This window comes from Apodemus sylvaticus, chromosome 6, assembly GCF_947179515.1.
Source record: "Apodemus sylvaticus chromosome 6, mApoSyl1.1, whole genome shotgun sequence".
Taxonomy (NCBI): Eukaryota; Metazoa; Chordata; class Mammalia; order Rodentia; family Muridae; genus Apodemus; species Apodemus sylvaticus.
Genome location: NC_067477.1, coordinates 73600583 through 73620219, shown reverse-complemented (window position 1 = coordinate 73620219; position 19637 = coordinate 73600583). Strand labels below are relative to the sequence as shown.

At 38.2% G+C, this 19637-nt stretch overlaps 1 pseudogene; it reads right to left on the bottom strand.

Annotated features, from left to right (window-relative positions):
• Positions 1–7079: 7079 nt before the first annotated feature.
• On the bottom strand, positions 7080–8169 carry LOC127686676 (peptidyl-prolyl cis-trans isomerase D-like; annotated as a pseudogene).
• Positions 8170–19637: the final 11468 nt, after the last annotated feature.

Genomic DNA, 19637 nt, shown 5'->3' with positions numbered 1-19637 from the left:
CCCAAAGTCATCAAAAGAGACTCCGAGGGACACTTCTTGCTGGTCAAAGGAAAAATACAACAAGAAGAACTCTCAATCCTGAACATCTATGCTCCAAATGCAAGGGCACCCTCTTTCATAAAAGAAACTTTATTAAAACTCAAAGCACACATTGCACCTAACACAATAATTGTGGGTGACTTCAACACTGCACTTTTCTCAATGGACCGATCAGGAAAACAGAAACTAAACAAGGACACAATGAAACTAATTGAAGCTTTGGACCAATTAGATTTAACTGATATATATAGAACATTCTCTCCTAAAACAAAAGAATATACCTTTTTTTCAGCACCTCATGGTACCTTCTCCAAAATCGACCATATAATTGGTCACAAGACAGACCTCAACAAATATAAGAAGATCGAACTAATCCCATGCCTCCTATCTGATCACTATGGAGTAAAAGTGGTCTTCAATAGCAACAGAAACAACAGAAAACCCACATACACGTGGAAATTGAACAATACGCTACTCAATGATAACTTGGTCAAGGAAGAAATAAAGAAAGAAATTAAAGACTTTTTGGAACACAATGAAAATGAAAACACAACATACCCAAATCTATGGGACACAATGAAAGCAGTGCTAAGAGGAAAACTCATAGCCCTGAGTGCCTCCAAAAAGAAAACGGAGAGAGCATACATTACTAGCTTACTGACACACCTGAAAGCCCTAGAACAAAAAGAAGCTATTTCACCCAGGAGGAGTAGAAGGCAGGAAATCATCAAACTCAGGGCTGAAATCAATCAAGTAGAAACAAAGAGAACCATACAAAAAATCAACAAAACCAGGAGCTGGTTCTTTGAGAAAATCAACAAGCTAGATAAACCCTTAGCCAGACTGACCAAAGGGTACAGAGAAAGTATCCAAATTAACAAACTTAGAAATGAAAAGGGAGATATAAAAACAGAAACTGAGGAAATCCAAAAAATCATCAGATCCTACTACAAGAGCCTGTACTCAACACAACTGGAGAATCTGGAGGAAATGGACAATTTCCTTGACAGATACCAAATACCAAAATTAAATCAGGACCAACTAGACCATCTAAACAGTCCCATTAGCCTAAAGAAATAGAAGGAGTCATAGAAAGTCTTCCAACCAAAAAAAGCACAGGACCAGATGGTTTCAGGGCAGAATTCTACCAGACTTTCAAAGAAGAGTTAACACCAATACTCTTCAAACTATTCCACAAAATAGAAACAGAAGGAACTCAACCCAATTCCTTCTACGAAGCCACAATTACGCTGATACCAAAGCCACACAAAGATCCAACAAAGAAAGAGAACTTCAGACCAATTTCCCTTATGAACATCGATGCAAAAATACTCAATAAAATTCTTGCCAACCGAATCCAAGAACACATCAAAACGATCATCCACCATGATCAAGTAGGCTTTATCCCAGGAATGCAGGGTTGGTTCAATATACGGAAATCCATCAATACAATCCACTACATAAACAAACTCAAAGAACAAAACCACATGGTCATTTCATTGGATGCTGAAAAAGCATTTGACAAAATTCAGCATCCTTTCATGCTTAAAGTCTTGGAGAGAACAGGAATTCAATGCCCATACCTAAACATAGTAAAAGCAATATACAGCAAACCGGTAGCCAGCATCAAACTAAATGGAGAGAAACTTGAAGCAATCCCACTGAAATCAGGGACCAGACAAGGCTGCCCCCTTTCTCCTTATCTTTTCAATATTGTACTTGAGGTACTAGCTTGGGCAATTCGACAACATAAGGAGGTCAAAGGGATACAAATTGAAAGGAAGAAGTCAAACTATCATTATTTGCAGACGACATGATAGTCTACCTAAGTGACCCAAAAAACTCCACTAGAGAGCTCCTACAGCTGATAAACAACTTCAGCAAAGTGGCAGGTTATAAAATCAACTCAAGCAAATCAGTAGCCTTCCTATACTCAAAGGATAAGCAGGCTGAGAATGAAATTAGGGAAATGACCCCCTTCACAATAGCAACAAACAGTATAAAGTATCTTGGGGTGACTCTTACCAAACATGTGAAAGATCTGTATGACAAGAACTTCAAGACTCTGAAGAAGGAAATGGAAGAAGACCTCAAAAAATGGGAAAACCTCCCATGCTCATGGATCTGTAGAATCAATATAATTAAAATGGCCATTTTGCCAAAAGCAATATACAGATTCAATGCAATACCCATCAAAATCCCAACTCAATTCTTCACAGAGTTAGAAAGAGCAATTATCAAATTCATCTGGAACAACAAAAAACCCAGGATAGCTAAAACTATTCTCAGCAACAAAAGAAAATCTGGGGGAATCAGTACCCCTGACCTCAAGCAATACTACAGAGCAATAGTGTTAAAAACTGCATGGTATTGGTACAGTGACAGGTAGGAGGATCAATGGAACAGGATTGAAGATCCAGAAATGAACCCACACACCTATGGCCACTTGATCCTCGACAAAGAGGCTGAAAACATCCAATGGAAAAAAGATAGCCTTTTCAACAAATGGTGCTGGGTCAACTAGAGGTCAGCATGCAGAAGAATGCGAATTGATCCATCCTTGTCTCCTTGTACGAAGCTCAAATCCAAATGGATCAAGGACCTCCACATAAAGCCAGACACTCTGAAGCTAATAGAAAAGAAACTGGGGAAGACCCTTGAGGACATCGGTACAGGGAGAAAGTTTCTGAACAGAACACCAATAGCGTATGCTCTAATAGCAAGAATTGACAAATGGGACCTCATAAGGTTACAGAGTTTCTGTAAGGCAATGGACACCATCAAGAGGACAGATCGGCAACCAACAAATTGGGAAAAGATCTTCACCAATCCTACATCAGATAGAGGGCTAATATCCAATATATATAAAGAACTCAAGAAGTTAGACTCCAGAAAACCGAACAACTCTATTAAAAAATGGGGTACGGAGTTAAACAAAGAATTCTCACCTGAAGAACTTCGGATGGCGGAGAAGCATCTTAAAAAATGCTCAACTTCATTAGTCATTAGGGAAATGCAACTCAAAACAACCCTAAGATTTCATCTTACACCAGTCAGAATGGCTAAGATTAAAAATTCAGGAGACAGCAGGTGTTGGAGAGGGTGTGGAGAAAGAGGAACACTCCTCCACTGCTGGTGGGGTTGCAAATTGTTACAACCACTCTGGAAATCAGTCTGGCGGTTCCTCTGAAAACTGGGCACCTCACTTCCAGAAGATCCTGTTATACCACTCCTGGGCATATATCCAGAGGATTCCCCACCATGTAATAAGGATACATGCTCTACTATATTCATAGCAGCCCTATTTATAATTGCCAGATGCTGGAAAGAACCCAGGTATCCCTCAACAGAAGAGTGGATGCAAAAAATGTGTTATATCTACACAATGGAGTACTCTTCAGCCATTAGAAACAATGAATTCATGAAATTCTTAGGCAAATGGATGGAGCTAGAGAACATCATACTAAGTGAGGTAACCCAGACTCAAAAGGTGAATCATGGTATGCACTCACTAATAAGTGGTTATTAACCTAGAAAACTGGAATACCCAAAACATAATCCACACATCAAATGAGATACAAGAAGAAAGCAGGAGTGGTCCCTGGTTCTGGAAAGACTCAGTGAAACAGTATTTGGCAAAACCAGAACGGAGAACTGGGAAGGGGTGGGAGGGAGGACAGGGGAAGAGAAGGGGGCTTACGGGACTTTCGGGGAGTGGGGGGGGGGGGCTAGAAAAGGGGAAATCATTTGAAATGTAAATAAATTATATCGAATAAAAAAAAGAAAAAGAAAAAAAAAAGAAAAAAAAAAGAAATAGACTTCTTGGGAAGCAGGGTTCATTGAACAGCTTATTTAATCAGAGGAAACAAGGTAATTTAAACCTTTAGGGTATGAGCTATGGGGTAAGTGTCCATCATTGGCCTGAGCCAGAGTGCTGGGAATGTCTCATCTGTATAAGGATTAATTCCAGGTGCTGCAGGACATGATCTTATAAGGTGAAAAGAAGTTTAACCTGGCTACTGAGCCACCTGACCTCCTCTGGTGGGACAAAGATGAAGACACTGGGCTATGTGTGCCAAGACATACAGGCCCAGGGCAGAGAGCGGGGAGTCCTACTCTTGTCAGTCTCAGATAAGATTTCTGGGATTTGGACACACCTCAGTTCCTCTCTTGTTCCAAGCCTGATCCCCACAGCTCCACAAGTCCTCCAGCCCCACATCATGGGAACTCCCGAACAACTCATTCCCTTGCCAAGAATATAGATTTCTCTCCACAAACTGACATCTAGGTCCTGTACCAGAAAATAATATTTTCATAACTCACTGAATGTGGAGAACCCGAACTGGTGTCTACACAGAGGCTTTGACCATATGTGATACCATCTTTAGAGCAGTAAAATAGAGAATTGTAAACTAAATCCAAGCCAGCCACAACCTTTTTATTCTACAATGTTGTCCTGCCTACAAGACATTCTAGTGAAATGGTGATACAAAGTGTATGGGAGATGGAACCCTTACCAGACACTGCTTGGATGACCAAGAACCGGACACTAGGTAGACCATGGACCTAGGGAAAAACAAAAGTCTTGCTATTGCTAAAAGAATACAGCACTGAAGTAATTCCTAAGGATATGTTTCTATTTTCATATGTTTCTTGCTCAGCTATCATCAAAGAAGTTTTCTCCCACAGTACATGGGAAAAATATAGACACTCGCGGTCACAAAATATACAGAGAATGAGAGACATTGGGACATCTATTCCTAAATAGGAAGTCCCCATAAAATCCCTTTTCTCTGGACTCAGGAAACCCTGGAATGTAAACAAAGAATATATAAAATAAATATATATATATATATATATACATATATATATATATATTAATAAAAAATTTCACAGTACCTCATAAATATATATAATTACTATGCATCAATTAAAACAAAACATTTAATGGCAGGCTTTCATTTCTTTGAAAGACGGAATACTATTTATATTAAACATATAATACATTTTCTTTATTGGTTTATATATTGATAGACACTTCAAATAAATCTACATCTTGGCTATTGTGGATAATGCTGCAATAAATATGAGACTGCTGTAAGAAAAAAAAAAGGAAACCCTGGGAGAAAGAGTGTAAGTGAGACAAGTTGTAGTTCTACAAGGAAACATCGTCAAAATCAACAGAATTGAAGCACAGCGTCTGTACCAGTTTGCACGAGATAGTGTTCCAGACTTGGAACATGCCCCTACCCCTAACTCAGTCACTCAGTCACTACCTCACATTGGTAACCTCTTGAAATGTTTTTTTTAGTTGTCACCAAGAGAGCATCACTGGGGAAACAAGCTACTCTTAAAGGTAAGTGGTATGCCCAGTAGGACATGGCCAACAAAAAAAAAATCAACTCAGTGGCATCTTTTATGGTTCTTTGTTAGAAAATAGTTATGTGAGAAAAATATCTATATTCAATAAAGGAAAAACAATAAATTTCAATACACTTTTATGAACACTGTTACTCATGTTTTGTTTTGTTTGCAGGCTCTGAACTTGCTATTTCAATCTCTGTGGATACTCTTGACAAATCCTTAACTGTATAATGTAGTCAACTGACTAAATATCAAAAAACATTAAGTTGTTTACTGACCATTCGTATTTCTATATTTGAAAACTCTGTATCTAAATACCCTTTTACTGTGTTGTCTGCTCTTGGGTTTTGTGCAGACTTTTTTGTGAATTATGGGAAATTAATTCTCTGTCATACACACAGATGGCAAAGCTTTTTCTTCAATTCAATAGACTGGCTTTTCACTCAACTGGTTGTTTCTTGTATAGAGTCTGGTTTCATGAAGTTCTGTCGTTGTTTGTTATTATTTCTTGTTTGTTTGGGGGTTTTGACCCTATTTACTGAACAAATAGAATTCTATTCAGAAAGTCCTTTACACATCTCTATATATAATACCTATTTTTCTAGTGATTTTAGAATTTCAATTTGAACACCGAGGTATTGTTTTTAGCCATTTTGAGTTGACTTATGTGTGCAGAATGAGCTATTTCCATCTTGTTTTATTCCTCTTTGTGTAAACATAAAATTTTTCCAACATCATTTGTTAAAGAGGCTGCATTTTTCCCATGGATGTCTTTTTGGTATGTTTCTTTAAAAAATAAAATATGAGTGTGATTTTGCATACTCATATCTGGGTCCTTCTATTCCATCGATCTAGCTGTCTGTTAGGTGCCCATGTAATGTTGTTTTAATCACTATATTTCCACAGTAAAACTTGAGATTGGGTACGGAAATGTCTTTTACATTATTATTTTGTTCAGGATTACCTTAGCTATATACTATCAATTATGCCTTCATATTAATTTTATGACTTGTTTTTAATTTCTCTGAAGAATGGCTTCATTTTCATTGGAATGCACCAAATTTGTGAATTAATGTTTAAAGAAATCATTTTTCACCATATTAATTCTAAAATACATAAACATGAGTGGTCTTTTCATCTTCTAGTATCTCCCTTGATTTCTTTTGTGTTTCAACACTTACAGTTTTATTGAAACATAGCCATGCCCATTGGTTTATACACATAAATGTGACAGGTTACATCAGTGGTTCTCAACCTTCCTAGTGCTGCAACCTTTTAGTACAGTACTTTATGTGGTGACCCCCAAACATATATTTATTTTTGTTGCTACTTCATAACTGTAACTTTGCTACTGTTCTGAACCATAATGTAAACATATCTGGTTTTCCTGTGGACCCACAGGTTGAGAACTACTGGGCTAGATGGTCCACAAAACCTGAAACTCAAAGAGAGTTAGAGTTTAAAACATTGGCCAGATACCACTCTTGGTGAAAATGCAGACAGAAACATTTTAAAATGAGACTCACTGTATTTCATAACAAGGCGGCACCTATGTCAGCACTGCTATGTAAACAATGACAGAGATCAAGGGAAACACACCAGGGATCATGCAGATCGTAATATACATTGTCGTTTATATAATCAATATATAACAGTTAAGGAAAGTTTAATCCTTATTAAGCAAACATATTTGCATACACAGCTTTCTGTTTATGTTTCTGTGCATTTATCATTTGTTTGATTTTAAACAGTTGTGCCTGGATAGCTTTATCTCCGGGGGCTATCTCCTGTGCCTTCTTAAGATAAGCCAATGCTTGATCATATTCTTTTAGTCCTTGCCATCCTTTTGCTTTTTGGTATAGTGCTTTAGTATTTGAAGTATCCATTTCAAGAGCCTCCACGCAACTGTCAGTTGCTCCCTGCCAATTTGACATCTTCAATTTACAAGCACCAATATTCAACACACAACTTAAGGTTGCAGGTTGCAGTCTGGATATATCTGCTTTCTTAGTAAGAGCCTATGGATTATCCACATACTTTAAAACCTTTGCATATTTTAATAGCTATCTCCCAGTTCTGAGACTTGCAAAAAGTGTTTCCAAAGTTTTTTAAGTCTTCAGATATTAATAAAATTCACATTTTTAAATCTGTATCTGCATCCTCAGGGAAATCTGGATGACTATCATCAGAGCTATCTTTGAGAAATATTCCTCAGTCATCCCCTTCTTTCAATTCTCCACATTCTGAAACAACACACACTTTGGCAGGTTTTTAACCATACACTATTCCATTTTCAGGCATTTTTGCCACACCTGGTCTTTTTATTACTTCACCAAATACCACATGTTTCCTATCAAATGAGGAGTTGGAACTGTTTTGATAAAGAACTGAGAACCATTCGTATTGGGACCTGCTTTCCCATGCTCAGCAAACCCTCCCAATTTCCATCTTCAAATTTTTTCACCATAAATACTTTCTCCATCTGTCCCATTCTGATTTGAGAAATCTCCACCCTGAATCATAAATTTCTTAATAAGTCGGTGAAAATGGCATCCTTTAAAATGGAGAGGTTTCCTAGTTGTAGATCCAGTGCCTTTTTCTCCTGTACACAATGCACAAAAATTTTCTGCAGTTTTGGGAACAATATCTACCAACAATACTAAAACAATTTGTCCAACTCTCTCCCTGCTGATATCCATGTTAAAAAGAGACTCATGGGTTCTTGGAACCCACAGAGGGCTTGGCTGCTGGGGATGGGTGGAGCATCTTCACTGCAGGCACTGGAAAGCAGGACACATGCTCTTGTGGTGCAGAAGGGCTCAAACTCTCCCCCTTTGATTTCTTTATTTAGGATGTTAATGTTTTAATCACTGAATCCTTTATCACCTTGCTTAGGTTTACTCTGATGTTTGGAGTTTCTTTGGTTTTTGTTTTCTATTGCAAATGGGACTGGTTCTCTGATTTCTTACTCTATGTGTTTGTAATTGGTGCATAAAAATCTAGTAAATTTTGCACATTAATTTTATGTGCTGTCACTTTACTGAGCATGTTGATTAGTTAGTTTTCACAATAGTATTCAGGCTCTCATAACATCATATCACTTGTAAAGAGGAATATTGTGACTTGTATTTTTTTATTTCCTTCTATTTTTTCTTTGCTGTAGATAAGACTTCAAGCACTACATTGAAAAGGAGTCAAGACAACAGACAACCTTATCTTGTTTTTAACATTAATGGAAGTCCCTAGAGTTTTCCCTCTGCAATTATACTGGCTATGGATTTACCATATGCACCCTTTATTATATTCAGGTATTTCCTCCAAGCCTCCCTATAACATTTTTAATGAACAGGTGTTTTTGTTTGTTTTCTTAATTGGTTGGTTGGTTGGTTGGATGACTGGCTTTTTTTTGTAGGGCTACTAGAGGAAAGAAAACTGTATCAATAGTCCTACCTGGCTTTGAGCCTATGAACTAGGAGATTAACTCACCCAAAAGTGTGTCCCCTATGCAATGGTAGCACTACTGTTAGAGAAAATAACCACTCTCTGATTAAATTTGATGCCTTCCCTACAAGAAAAAAAAATTTATTCCTGGTATTGAAATCTTTCTCAAAAATATATGATGGACAAGGCTAAAGTCCCTATGAAGACTTTTATATTTGAATACTTGGTCCCCAGCTTGCATACAATGTGGTAAGGATTAGGAGGTGTGCCTTGTTGGAGGAAATGTATCACTGAGCACATCTATTAAGAATTCAAAAGACTTATGCAATTTTCAATGAGATCTCAATAATGGTTGTGGATCAAAATGTGAACTCTCAACTGTTCCTTCCATCTATTCTCATAAACTGAAACTGTAAGCCAAATTAAACACACTTTATTTCATAAGTTGCCTTGGTCATGGTGCTTTAAAACAGCAATAAAAAAGTAATTAAGGCCAAAGATGGTAACAGGGAGTGGACTATTGCTGTGAGGAGACTGAAATGCTGGGTTTTCATACATCTACAGAAAGTTTTGGGACTTTGGACTAGAAATGTAGTTGAATGCTGTAAGCAGATCTAAGTGGGCCAACCTAGTAGGACCTTGGAAGACAGTTATGCTAAGAACTTTGAAGACTGTGACAGCCCAGCCCAAGAGGCTTCAGAAGGGTATAGAATTAGTAACTGGGTTAGAGACGATTCTTGTGATGTTTTGTTTGGGTGCAGGGGAGGAGGTTGCCTTTTGCCCTTGTCCTAAAATTCTTCCTGAAGTAAAATTGAAAATATTGGGATAATTTCTTTGGTGAAGGAGATTTCAAGAAAGCCAGATATTAACTCTACCATGAGGTTGCTAGAAGTCATTGTTTGTATTGAAAGAGAGAAATTTAAAAATGCCTGATCCAAAATAAAATACATAGATGTGTATTCTCAAGGCAAAATTCCACTGATCGAGTCTTCAAACTTGCACAAAATAAAGGACCTAAAAAATTTTCTGTTTTCAAAAAGTGACAACAAATTTAAGCTCCCACAAAAGATTTGAGGACAACAGAGTCCACCCCAAGGGCATTTGAACTTGGCAGTGTTGTCCATGTGGCTAAATTCTTAGAGTTATAAAGAATATATGACAGAAGGGATTGTAACTCCTTCCCTCATTGTTAAAAAAAAAAACCCAATAAGGTTTGGAAAGAGAATTCGTGAAGGGAGTCCATTGTGAAGCTATAAAAGTTACATCTGTATTTCACAGGAGAACATAAGAAATCAGAAATCCCAAAGCCATGAGACATTTCAAAGATCTGCAGACAGGAAGTGGAACCAAGCCAAGAAATTATAAAGTATATTGCAATTGGCAAACTGGAAGCATGGAGCTCTTTAAGCCCTTGGTTTCAGACATGGTTCTATAGGAATTGGAGTTTGCCCTTGCTTTGTTGGAGTATTTCTCACTATGCCCTGCCCTGATTTCTACATTTTAAAATGGCAATATGTATTCTGTGCCATTGTATATTGCATGCATGTATGTAATTTGCTTTTTTATTTTACAAGGGGAGGTAAAAATTAATTGTCTATACTTGAAGGGCTAAGGTGGAGTATGCCCAGGGGGATCCACCCACTCAGAGTAGATGTAGAGGGGAGTGGGGGAAGAATTGTGGGAGGGGGTGATCAGGATGGGGGCAATGTGCAGGATATAAAGTGAGTAAAAAATATTTTTTAAATAGAGAGTCATGACACTCAGAAGATATTTTAGTTGTTGGATTTCAAACTGTGCTGATACTGTAAAAGATTATGAGAACTTTTGGAGTTGGACTAAATGCATTTTGCATTATGATAGGGCTATGTGTTTATGGGGTCCCAGGAGTACAATGTAGTGCTTTGCATAAGAATGGCTCTCATACACTTATATTTAGATATTTCATCCTGACTTTGCAGAACTATCTGACAGATTAAAAAGTGTGGCATCAGACACTGTGAAGCTAATAGAAAAGAAACTGGGCAAGACCCTTGAGGACATTGGTACAGGGGGAAAGTTCTTGAACAGAACACCAATAGAGTATGCTCTAAGATCAAGAATTAACAAATGGAATCTCATAAAATTACAAAGTTTCTGTAAAGCAAAGGACACCATCATAAGGACAAATCAGCAACCAATAAATTGGGAAAAGATCTTCACCAATCCTACATCAGATAGAGGGCTAATATCTAATATTTACAAAGAACTCAAGAAGTTAGACCCCAGAAAACCAAATAATCCTATTAAAAATGGGGTACAGCATTAAACAAAGAATTCTCACCTGAAGAACTTTGGATGGTGGAGAAACATCTTTAAAAATGCTCAACTTCATTAGTCATCAGGGAAATGCAAATCAAAACAACCCTGAGATTTCACCTTACACCAGTCAGAATGGCTAAGATTAAAAATTCAGGGGGCAGCAGGTGTTGGTGAGGTTTTGGAGAAAGAGGAACACTCCTCCACTGCTGGTGGGGTTGCAAATTGGTACAACCACTCTGGAAATCAGTCTGGCAGTTCCTCAGAAAACTGGGCACATCACTTCCGAAAGATCCTGCTATACCACTCCTGGGCATATACCCAGAGGATTCCCCAGCATGTAATAAGGATATATGCTCCACTATGTTCATAGTAGCCCTATTTATAATAGCCAGAAGCTGGAAAGAACCCAGGTATTTCTCAACAGAAGAATGGATGCAAAAAAATGTGGTATATATACACAATGGAGTACTATTTTTTCCATTAGAAATAATGAATTCATGAAATTCTTAGGCAAATGGATGGAGCTGGAGAACATCATACAAAGTGAGGTAACCCAGTCTCAAAAGATCAATCATGGTATGCACTCACTAATTAGTGGATATTAGCCTGGAAAACTGGAATACCCAAAACATAATCCACACATCAAATGAGGTACAAGAAGAATGGAGGAGTGGCCCCTGGTCCTAGAAAGACTCAGTGTAGCAGTATAAGGCAAAACCAGAACAGGGAAGTGGGAAAGGGTGGGTGGGAGAACAGGGGGAAGGAAGGGGGCTTATGTGACTTTCAGGGAGTGGGGTCCCAGAAATGGGGAAATCATTTGAAATGTAAATACAAAACATATTGAATAAAAAAAAAACAATAAAAAAATTGCGGCATCAGTGGAGAAACTGTGTCAATGGGAGTATACTTTGAGGTTTCAAAAGACTCATGCAATTCCCAGCATGTTCTGGGTATAGATCAAGATATGAGTTATCAGCTGTTCCTTAGAATCTACCATTTTGGATTCTAACTCTATGAAACTATGAGCCAAATTAAACATTTCCTTTTACAAACTTTCTTGGTCATAGCATGTTTTTCACAGCAATAGAAAAGCAACCAAACTCATGTATAAAGGAAGATTTATCAACATAAACAGTTGATTGTTTTTAATGTTTTGTTGATTCTTTAGGAATTTCACATCACACATCCTAATCCCACCCCTCCATATTCACTTATATGCCACAATATGTCACATAGTATAGCCTTTTGGCAATTAATATCTTAATTGCAAAAGTTCATTACAATGAGTCATTGGTCTGGTTCGAGGCCTCTGGCTTCTGCTATACTATGAATACTGGATCCTCTCATATTTCTTTTTGTTGCCCTCTTTCATGGAGATCCTGTAGCTTTACATTTGAAGGACTCAGCTATTTACATCCTCAAGCAGTTCATTGATGGGACAGATGTTGGGGGTGGACCTTCTCAGAGCACTCGACCTAGATCTAGTTTGTATCTGAGTAGGTTAGCCTGCCAGTTCTCCTGTGTCTCCACAACCAGGTCCTGCTCTGCTGTACTTCAGGAATGTTATGGAACCCACTCTCTGGAGTACTGCATGCCTTTGGGGCAAGTTCATCTTCCTGTCCTAGGTGGTGAGGTTAAGTGGGGCAAGGACGGCATCTCTTCCACACCCATGCCACTGCATGGCAGATGGGCTGGGACCAGCTCTCCTGTGTACAGCATCCTGCAAGAGTCAGGGCCAGATCTTCAGCACTCACTAAACAAAATATGGGAAACAATACTTCAAACTGAACAGAGGAATATACACAGCCAAAAGACTCTAAAAAGCAAGCAAGCAAAGCTATGATTAATGAAGTGTAAAATAAGACAAAGAACTCACTAAGCATAAAAACCAAAACAAAACAATGACAACAAAGGATCAAAACTAACTGCAAGCAAACAAAACTTTGAAAATAACTTTAAATATTAATGGCCTCAGTTCTATATCCTATATTTGTAGATTTAGAAACAGATTGATTTTTCTGTTATTTATGAAAAGTCATCATAACTTTAATAATAGACACCTACTTAAGGTGAAAGTATGATAAACTGTATTCCAAGCAAATGGAAGCAGGAATTAAGTAGGTCTGCCTATCCCAAAATGTGACAAAATAAATTTCAAGCTAAAGCTAATCAGAGGAGATAAAGGTTATGTCATTCTAATTGAAGATAGATTAATCAAAAAAGCCCACTATACTAAACATCTATGCATCAAATTCTGCTACACCCATTTTCTATAAAGTGATAGAATAAAAAACACAGATGTCCACAAAGCTAAAAATAGTGGGTGACATTAACACCCCAGTTTACTTTAATACATATGTCATCTAGACAAATAAATGAATAAACAACCCCAGAGTTAAAAGATATCATACATCAAATGTACCATAAAGATATCTGGAGAATATTCCAACAAAAGAATATATATTCTACTCACTAGCAAATGGAAGCTTCTCTAAAATGGACAACAGTCTGGGATACAAAATAAACCTTTACAAATCTAGAAAGCAATTTCATGTATGTATCCTATCTGACAATCACATAATAAAATTCAAAACCAACAGCAAGTAAAACTCTAGTAAGTCTATGAATCATGGACTTGAACAATTCATTGCCTAATGGTGAATGGATCAAAGAAGAAATGAAAATATTCTTAAAAACTAAATGGAAATAAAAATACAACACAAAAACCCTATAATATATTAAAAGCAGCCTTAAAAAGAAATGTTATGGCCCTAAGTATCTGCATTAACAAATTAGAGAGAGGAAAAATTACTGATGCAACTCAAAACTGGAAGAACAAGAAGCCTCAGAAGTGAAAGAGAAATTCCCTGAGAATTCACTGGGCTAGTTCTGGGATCAGTATTTTGGATCTAGGCAAAGCCTAAAAGGTGGTTACGTCACAAGAACCTGGAGTTGACTAGGAGGGAAGGATGAGTATAGTTATTCTATCTAGGTCTGTGTGTGGTATGTGTGCCGTGTGTGGTGATGATGGAGTCCCTGATAGGAAGTGGGATTGGGTCAGAGCAAGACTTAAAGGCACAAAAGAAGACCTGAACGGAGGCCCTGAGGTGAGCAGTAGAAGCAGGATTAGGGATAACTTGGGTGTCATGTGTAGTTGCTGTGGGTTCCCTGAAAGGAAGCCAACATCTTTTTTACTTTTTTCAAAATTTATTATTATTGCTTGCATGAACATGGGTTGAGCATGGGTAATTTACCATTAGATATTACCAAAGAAAATGATTCCTACAGAGACCATTAACTATTGACAGATGTTCATGGAATAGTAAGGCTCTCCACCACTGTATTAGTTGGGGTTCTCTAGAGGAAAGGAACTGATGAATGTGTAAATAAGTATGTATGTATGTATTCATGCATGCATGCATGCATATATGTATGTATCAGGGGGATTTATTAAAGTGGCTTTTAGAGTTGATCAGTCTTCCATCTCTTCCATATCCATACCACCAGAGCAAACTCTCTAGCATTTCCCAGGTTAGCTCATCCAATGCTGCCTTCCCTCTTATGCCCTCAAGTCTAGCTCACCTGCACCCTGGCCACTAGGGTAAGATCTACTGTGCTGCCCATGAAAAGGATGAAGCCAGATCTGCGGAGTGATTCTGAGGGCAGTCCAGACCAGAGACATCTGCATGAGCTTAGGTGCGAATATTGGCCCGGGACATCAACAAAGACTGCAGCTGCAAAAGAATCATAGACTCAGACATGGCCACTGGAGGCAACATGGGTCCAGATGTCACCATGGCCTCACATGTCAGTGCAGGCTACTCAGATGAGGATTCACCCCTCCCAACCACTCCTCACCCAACCACCCTACTCCCCTGCATCACAGTCTTAAGATTTCCACATGGTCTTAGGTGGCAGCCCAGACCACAGACATCTACATGGCCGTTGGTGGTAACTCAGGCCATGGACATTGACACAAACTGCTGCAGCAGGACCATACCCAGGCATGGCCCTTGGTAGCAGCCTGATCTAGAATATCACAATGGACTCAGGTTATGCTGATTCTTCTTACCTGCTGGAGTCTCTAACTCTGCAGAGTTTCTCCGCAGTGTATGAACCTTTTGCCATTACTTTCTCTCTCATCTCTACCGTGTACTCAGTCTTTCCCATCTCCCCATCATATATCCACCCATCTTGTGGTGCTAATGGTACACTTGTTGTGTGCTTGAATATTTTTCTTATGGCTTCCCTGAGCTAGTCTGGCTAAAATTGGGACTTGGATATCATTGTTCTGGTAGCCCAAGGCCAGCAAAATTGGAGCAAGTGCTTGAGTGTCTTTCTTCAGCTGCCCTGGCCCATGCTAACATGGCCAGGGAGAGTTTAATTCTTTATAATTTTCACAAAAGGAGAAAATACAGATTCTAAATAAAGGAAAATTAATTGCTATGAAAGAAAACATATTAATGACATCTGAAAACAACAAAAATACATACTCAGTAAACATATTGTGCAAACATCTGCACACCAATATGAGATTTAGGTGTATACTCCTGCCAGAGAAAGAATACAATCAGTTTAATGAATTTTATAGTTCACAAAAAAAGAGGGTTTAGCAGAATTTTCCTGGTGCTTGTTTTATTGTATGCTGATTTCACTTGCTGCAATGGAAACATACTAAAAACTACTTCTTATCTGTTAGGTTCCCATTATCCATTGCAGTGTCTATGCAGAGACTTGAAAGAAGTTTGCTGTTGGAAAAAGAAAAGTAGCACATATAGAAATGAGGGAACACACCCTAGCCCTGGTCACTGAAATATACCTTGCTGCATTTGAAGTAACAATATCTGAAACAGCCCCTTTTCCATACACAAAATTAAAATTAACAGTTATGGGGGAAATTTTCACTTTATATGGTTCTTTTTTCAAGCAGTCTATTGGTTTTTATCTAAAAGTTATTCATTAGTGGGTATAGAAACAGGATGTGAAGCTGATATGTACATTTCAAACATAGCATGATTATCTTTGAAGAAGAAATTAAGTCATAAGGTGCTGATGCAGTACTGAACTATTAGAAGAATGGAGAAGGACAAAGACTAAGGAGATTTTTAATCACAGGCTTTAATTTAAATCAGAAATCTCTGCAGAGAATTCCTTTGATAATTGCTTTTAATTTCTCTATCATTTGTCTTTTATGTTTTTAGCTATGTTCATTATGAGAAAGACTTTAAATTTCAAATAATGGTACATACTGAATTCTCCATTGCCTCAATTTTCATTTCACTAAATTCTTTTAATATTGAAATGAACAATGTATTCTGATGCATCCAGTGATTAAGGAACATTTCACTAGTCAAATATAACTTTTTAAAACTTAGTTCTTTTATTCTAGCACTCTATTTTAATGCATTCTTATAGCTTTTTACTGTTTTAATTATACCAGCTTTCAGATCTAATTAATTCTGCCAGTACAATGGCTTATTAAAATGCTTTGACATTTTAATAAACAGTGGAGATATATGGTGTGTGTGTGCGTGTTATTTTATTATTTTATGAAAAGCAGTGGATGTTAGTTGTATAAAATTGCTAAACTTATTTCAAAATAGTTAAATTAGTTGTGCACATAAAAATTCTAAATATCAAAATTAAAATTTGGTTTGTTCCAAATGATACTAGTCCCCCCACTCAAAAATTATTCATCAGTAATGAATGTATTTTTATACCTTAGCCAGGATTATAATACAATTTTGAGTATCAAAGAATTATATCTCATTTCTATATACTTTATCAACAGTGTTTAAATATTTACTAGACTTTAACTTCAGACTAAATTAAAAATGGCTTACAACTAGATAGTGGTTGAACTACTATGTAATCCTTATTGTACAGTGGTACATACCTTTAATCCCAGCACTTGGGAGGCAAAAGCAGGCAGATTAATGAGTTTGAGAAGAGCCTGGACTACAGAGTGAGTTCCAGGACAGCCAGGGCTATACAGAGAAACCCTGTCTCAAAACCCTCCCCTCCAAAAAAAAAAAAAAAAAGAAAGACAAAAAACTTATTGTATTATTTGTTTTTTAGGTTTATCTTATTTTTATGTGCATTAGTGTTTGGATAACACACACACACACACACACACACGCATATATATATATATACCACATGTGTGCTCAGTGTTTACAGAGAGTTGAAGAGAGTTTTGAATCCCATGATCCTACAGTTACAGATAACTGTGAGTCATTAGGTATTTGGTGAACTGGACCCAGCTCCTCTACAAGACCAGCTAGTGTTCATATCCACTGCCATCTCTCCAGATCACAAATGTCATTCCTAAAAATTTCACAGTATCCCCCTTCCCCACCCAGGCCAAATCCACTGTACAGTACCCACCTAAACACTACAGCCTGAAGGTAAAGGATACCATCAATAGGACAAATCAGCAACCTACAGATTGGGAAAATAATTTCACAAACCATACATTGGACAGAGAGCTATTATACAAAACATATAAGAAACTCAAGAAGTTAATTACAAAAAAGCAAACAACCCAATTTAAATTTGGGGTTCAGAACTACACAGAATTTACAACAGAAGAATCTGGAATGGATGAGAACGTAAAGAAATGTTCCGAAGTCCTTAGAAATCAGAGAGATGCAAATCACAACCCTGAGATTCCACTTCATACCAATCAGAATACCTAAGCTTAAAAACTCAAGTAACAGTACATACTGGTGAGGATGTGGAGAAAGAGGAGTACTCCTCTATTACTGGTGGGATTGCAACCTGGTATAACCATCCAGAAAACAATCTGGCCCTTCATCAGAAAACTGAAAATAGTTCTACCTGAAGACTCGAGTATACCACTCTTTGGAATATACCCAAAAGTTGCCCCACCATACAACAAGGACACATGCTCCACCATGTTCACAGCAGCCTTCTTTGTAATACCCAGCAACTGGAATCAACCCAGATGTCCCTCAGCTAATGAATGGATACAGAAAATATGGTTCATTTACACAATTAAATACTATTCATCTATTAAAAAACAAGGACATATGAATTTTGCAGGCAAATGGATGAAACAAGAAAATATCATCCTGAGTGAGGTAAATCATACCCAAAAGGACATGCATGCATGTACTTACTGATAAGTGTGTATTAGCTAAATAATACAGAATACCCATAGTCCTTAGGAAGTATAACAAGAAAGGCCCATGTAGAAGGGGGAAAGAAATAATTATAGAAGTCAGAGGGAGGGGGAACCTGGGTAAGGGAGGAGTTGGGATGGAAAAGGGGGAATAGGATCAGATATGGGGAGAGGACAGTAGAGAAGCCCAGAGGGTCAAGAGAATGAATGGAAATAAGTGGCCTCTGGGGGTGGGAGGTGTTAGGACCCTCTTGAAAGTACCAGAGAGTGGGGAGGTGAAAGACTCTCAGGAATCATTGTGGGTGACCTTAGCCAAAATGTCCAACATTCAGGAGAGGGAACTCAAATAGTCTACCTCCAGTAGATAGTCAGGGCCTCAAGTGAAGGAACAGAGTTACTAACCCACAGTCAAAATATCTGATCCAGAATTGTTCCTGTCTAAAAGAACTGTAGGGGTAAAAAAAATGGAGAAGTGACTGAAGGAAAGGTGATTTAATGACCAAATCAACTTGGAATCCATCTCATTGGGGTGGGGAATCAAAGCCTGACACTATTTCTGATGCTATGATGATTACAGAAGCTGTCCTCTGAGAGGCCCTACCTGCAGCTGACTGACACAGAGGCAGATACTTATACCCAACCATTCAACCAAAGTTGGAGACCCCTAAGGTTTAATTAGGGAAAGATTTGAAGAAGCTGAAGGGAAGACCAACCCCATAGGAAGATAAGCATACTCAAGTAACTCAGACCCCAGGGAGCTCATGAACCAGGAGCATACATAGGCTGCTTGAAGCCCCTGGCACATATTTAGCAGAGGTTTTCCTGGTTTGGCCTCAGTGGGAGAAGATAATCCTCAAGAGTCTTCAGGCCCCAGAGAAGGTCTGTTGGGGGGGGATGCCCTCTCAGAAGCAAAATAGAGGAGTAATGGAATGAGCAACTGGGAGGTGAGACCAAGGGTGGCAATGACTGGAATGGAAATAAATAAAATAACTTTTGAAAAGTGCATAGCATTCACCAGGATATATTCCACAGAAATTAAGAAAATTAACAAGCCAAAGGGCCCAAGTGAAGTTACTTCGATCCCATTTGGGAGGGAGAAGAAAGCAATCAGGGGAGGCAGAAGGATGGAGGGACCTAGCAGGGGAGTGAGGAGCGGGTAAGGAAAAGGAGAGCATGATCAGGTATGGGAGGACAGGAGAGAAGTCCTGAGGGCTAGCAGAATGAATGGAAATATGCAACCTCATGGGCTGGGAATTGGGTGGTACCCTCTAGAATATACTAGAGACCTGGGAGGTGAAAGACTCTCAGGGCTCAAAGGGAGAGATCTTAGATGAAATGCCCAAAAGTGGGG